General features: G+C 36.2%; 1 long non-coding RNA gene across 4 annotated transcripts; it reads left to right on the top strand.

Annotated features, from left to right (window-relative positions):
* Positions 1-592: 592 nt before the first annotated feature.
* Positions 593-3,853, top strand: LOC113293760. Of its 4 annotated transcripts, none has more exons than XR_003332539.1 (7): positions 593-1,128; positions 1,711-1,798; positions 1,996-2,211; positions 2,542-2,693; positions 2,858-2,885; positions 3,436-3,581; positions 3,661-3,853. It is a non-coding gene; the product is annotated as an uncharacterized LOC113293760 (long non-coding RNA). The 4 variants fall into 4 exon arrangements; XR_003332538.1 differs by having other exon boundaries at positions 2,858-3,040; XR_003332537.1 differs by having other exon boundaries at positions 2,858-3,124.
* The last annotated feature ends 1,084 nt before the right edge of the window (positions 3,854-4,937 follow it).

Raw genomic sequence — 4,937 nt, 5'->3', positions numbered from 1 at the left:
TCCCTGACCTGGCGGTTTAACAGAGGATGGGTTTAGTGTGGATCCAACCCCTCTCTCAGTCAGTACAATTCGCGGGATCGAATCCACGGGATATAAATCATTTTCTGAAAAGCATATCATAATCGGGTGGACCAAAAAAGGTAAAAAAAATTTAAAGAATACAAAAAATTTGAAGAAAAATTGGAGCATCATTGAATTTTTATTAGCTTTTTTGTATAACATTTTTGATTTCTAATGAATATAATTTCAACACATAGATCCACTAAGCATGAAATAAACCCGTGCATAGCACGGGTCAAAAACTAGTTTTATTAGGTACCCAATCAAATCCTTTAAACTCCTAAGCCATGCGAGGCCATGCGTCGCACAGTGAGAATATCCATTTTTGGATGAGCGACCCCATCCCTTGAAAATTCTTCATTCCACTTTTCCTCAAATTATATGAATGTAACACTAAATATCTTTTTGGGTCAAAAAAAAAAGAAAAACGGCATAAAAGGGAAAAAACAGACTTTTCGGGAACAAAAGAAAAAAAAACAGTTAAACCTAAACCTATACCATAACCCTAGCTTTCATCTTCTCTTCCACTTTCTTCCCTGCGAATCTCCTTTATTTTATTTTTTTTGTTCTTTCGCTGATCGACCATTGGTCATTATTCGTTTTTAATGATCTAAAGTATTTAAAGAGCCCCTTAATCGATGGAAACTACGATCAAAATTCCTTTTTGTCTCTTCGCTAACTTTGATTTGTGGTACCATCAGTAATATCTGAAACTCTAATCATTAAGGAACACAAACCTAGGTTTTCTTTTCTACAAAACAAATCATCATTAACGATGATACACTTATTCTATTCTCTTCTTCTCTATTTGTTTGCCTTCTCCATCTCTTTGTTCATTATCTGTTTTGATTGTTCGTTATTGGTTTTGTTCTTAATGTTTTTATTTGTTTTTATTTCGATGGAATGAATTTTTACTATTGGTAAACCCTAACCTTTTTCTTTCTGTCTCTTCGTTTCTCTGAATCATTAAACCCTAACCCGTGTATTGTTTTGCAGGTACAATCAATAAACCCTAACCTATGTTTTATTTTGCAGGTACAAAAGAGCAATATCACACTCTGTTAATCGGTGTGTAATCTTATACTTTTTGCATATCTCACAATTTTGTGAGGTACTTATTTTTCTCTTTGATTGATAAAGAATTTGATTAACTAATTAGGTTTTTATATTTATTTATTAAGGTTTAATTTTCCATTTGAGGATCTCAATACTTTTTGCCACAAATGTGTATATATTCTTAACTTTGGTGTGGTACTGATCGGTGATCGGTGTGCATTAGACTTGAAAATAAAGTTCAGTTTCTTGGGTTTGATTTGGTAAGGTCCTTTGTTTTAGAAATCATAAGAATGTAGTTAATGATGTAAGGGAAGAGAAATAACGATCGTAGGATATTTGATAATTCCTCTCAGTATCTACATGTGTATAATTTGCAACAAGTTCCCTTTTAGGTAAAATCCAATAATTATGTACATTGAAAGTCTCTTTTATGCTATTGGTACTTCAGTGTCGAGATACTTGCTTGATTCTATAGCAGTTTAGTGCATGAACTTATTGATTTTGTAGGTGATTAATGCTTGATACCTTTTCTCTATTTTTTCTGATTCGGGTTTCTTATTTTTTTACTCATTTTGTTGTTTTTTGGTTTTGTAGGCATGGAGTTTTTGTAGGCGTGGAGTTTTTCAATTACGAACTAATTCTGTTGCATTAAGCTGATTATATATTTTTCGGGGTTATTCTGGTGAGTTTACTTAAGGTCCAAAATATTTTAAAATACGAGGCTGAACACCAGTTGATTACTTAAGGTCCAAAATGTTTTAGTTCGGCCTATGCGCTATTGAATCACTGTGGTGTATAGGATTTTCTATAGTAAATTTGCGTAAATTTAATAGTTGTTTACTGATGTGAGTAATCTAAAGGTACTTTACGAATGTGCAGGTTGTTTGGTGTGTACCCGTTGCCATTGGCTATCTCAGCTAATCGCTTTTGAAAATGTCAAAAAGGGCACATCTTGGTGTGGCCAAGTTGTCTACATACTTGATTGAGGTGCATTTCTCGGAAGATGAGCAAGCAGAAGTATTACCAACAACGGGCACAATATGAAGGTAAAGTGATCGAGATGAATGATGCTTCTTCAATCATAACTACGTGGAGGTACGTATTATGTAATTTCAAACATTGTTAATTTGAAAGGATTGGTGGTCCATTAAGTTTCTGATCACCACAACCATGTTAGAATTTTGTATGTTCAACATCTATGGAACGTTGACTTTTTTCTATTTGTACGTTAATATTTTGCCATACACGTATTAGAGTTAACACTTACTCCTATTTCTGTTGCCGATGGCTAATGTTGCGCGTCTGTGGCTTTATTGATGTTGCATCCAAGTAATGAATTTTCTTGATTGCTTACCTTTTTTTCATTTGCCTACAAGTAATGAATTTTCTTGATTGCTTACTTTGTTTTCATTTGTCTACCGTCAGTATCACGACAACAATCGATGTGATGACAATAATGCTACTTATCTTCATCCTTGACAATCGTAGCAACACCAAAGATGGACCTAGAGTTTGGCATATGCAGATTCAATATGTATGTTGAAAATATGTATCGATCAGACTACCACGATTTTAAGGTTTCTTTCTTCACTGTTTACTATTAATTTCTTCAAAATATCAATCGTGATCATCATAATTTAGAACTTATTAGGTTCTTCAAAATTTCCATCATGTTCACCATAATTTAAAACTTTCTATGATGATACTAACCGATTGAGGGTAAATTTGTTATTGATTGTAGGAAATTAAAATATGTTGTGACTTTGGAGGTGAGCAATGTTAAGTTAGAAGATATTAAATGAGATGTCGAGACTATGATTCTGCTGCAAGTGACACCATAGGCAGAATTAACTATTTTGAAGGTCCAATAGAGACCATCTCTATCCCATACCCATGATCACTTGATACCATATTCTGCTTCTCGGTACATTTCCTCCAACACCACTTGCTAAGTAAAGGCATCGGGGTTCTACTACAAAAGCAATTATATATTTGAAGTTAAATTTAGGTGAAGCTAAAACAAAAATTCTAATACTGGATGACGTGAGATGTATACATACAGAAGTTTTTGTATTTTTTTGGTATGTTCCCAGTACCAGTTCAGTCAGGTTGCGATATTTCCAGCCCAGACCTCCATACCTAAACTAATAGTTGACCGTTTTGTTTGATCATCTTGGGTTTAATGGAGAGATATCGTAATCTTTATAGGCTGGATAGTATACAATAACATGGAACTTTTGTAGTTACTGAAGATTATGTTACCTTGAAAATGATAGACATACAATGGATTGACTAACACTAAATAATCTTATTATGCAGGTATCTTGAGATAGTCGGAGCATAAAGCTGTAGGTTGGTGCCATCCTCAGAGTTTTGGTTCTTTTGCTCCACTTAGGAGTTCTTTTGCTCCATAAGCAGCATTTCATGGATACTCAGCCACAGCCATGGAGGAAGCGGAATCAGAGGTTAGGATCGGCCGTAATGCAGAAATTCTTCGTAAAATTGATTAGAATAGATTTTGAGGGGATTGAGATTTCTATGTAGGTATTCATTCCTGGCTGGTGGATGTGCCCCATAAAACGCGATCCATGACCGCAAGAAAATTCTGACAATGAAGTATATGCCCAGTACATAAAAATGCTTAATGTAATTTTCTAAATTGATACTGTAATTGCAAGAGGGGAGAAATGTGGAAATTTGGCAGTTTGTGGTTTCTTTCTCACATTTCCAGCTGCATGGCCTATAAATATGGTAGATAAGCATAGCCTTCTGTAATTTCTCTGTGCTTAATTTCTGTTTGTACATCTACTGATATTGTTTGCATAGAGTATCTCTGCCTTTCTTCTACACTGTTCTCTTTCTTCTAATTATCACTGTTATATTTTTAGGCGGGGCAAAACCGCACCAAATAAAAAATACATCGCGATGGGACGAGGCGAAGCCAAGCCACGCCAAATAAAAAGTATCGGGACGGAGGCGAGGCGAAGCAAAGACACACCAAATTAAAAACTTAAGTGATGGGTTGTACGGGCGAAGCGAAGCCGAGCCACAACAAATCAAAAATGCACCAAAACCAAAAATATGTATGGTTAGAAGAAAAAACAATGACCGTGGATGATGCACACTGACTAATAAAAATTAGGGCCAAATTCTAAATTGTTTGTTTTGAATTTTGAAGGCCCAAGTCCAAACACAATTTGAAGTTGCTTAGGCCAAATTCAGTTGTCTGTGTATGTCAAAATCCATGAAATCATCTTATAGCTAGGGGTGTGCAACGGACGGTTTCGGATTAGGGGTCACCCGCAACCAAACTGTCAAAGCTGCGGATTTGAAAAATTAAACCGTGACCGGCCCAATCACCCGCGGATTTTACATCCGCGGATTGTGCGGTCCGGTTGCGGATTAGGGATAAAAAAAAAAAAAAAAAGATCTGGGTCTGTCTTTTGCATCGTGTTTTTAGTTGGTAGTCGTTACTACCGTTGCGTAAAGCCTAGTGGAAGCCCATTTAAGCCTAGTGGAAGCCAATGCTATTGAATTGGGGTTTGGGCCTGTCTTATGTTATAAGGTTTTACTTTACTAACCTACGGTGCGGGTAATCAGCGGTTTTCAAAGGACAACCGCAACCGCAATGCGTGCGGATTTGAGAATCCCACCCGTGTCCGGCCCATACGTCTTACAGTTTGGATGAAATCCGCAATTTTGCGGACGGATACGGGTTAAATCCGTGGTTCCGATTTTTTTGCACAGCCCTACTTATAGCTCATAAGCATAAACCAATGAAGTGATTGGCCCCGTTTATACACGTCCCTCTATGTCTATGT

This window comes from Papaver somniferum, chromosome 7 (assembly GCF_003573695.1).
Source record: "Papaver somniferum cultivar HN1 chromosome 7, ASM357369v1, whole genome shotgun sequence".
Taxonomy (NCBI): domain Eukaryota; kingdom Viridiplantae; phylum Streptophyta; class Magnoliopsida; order Ranunculales; family Papaveraceae; genus Papaver; species Papaver somniferum.
This window is presented reverse-complemented; position numbering and strand designations above follow the sequence as displayed.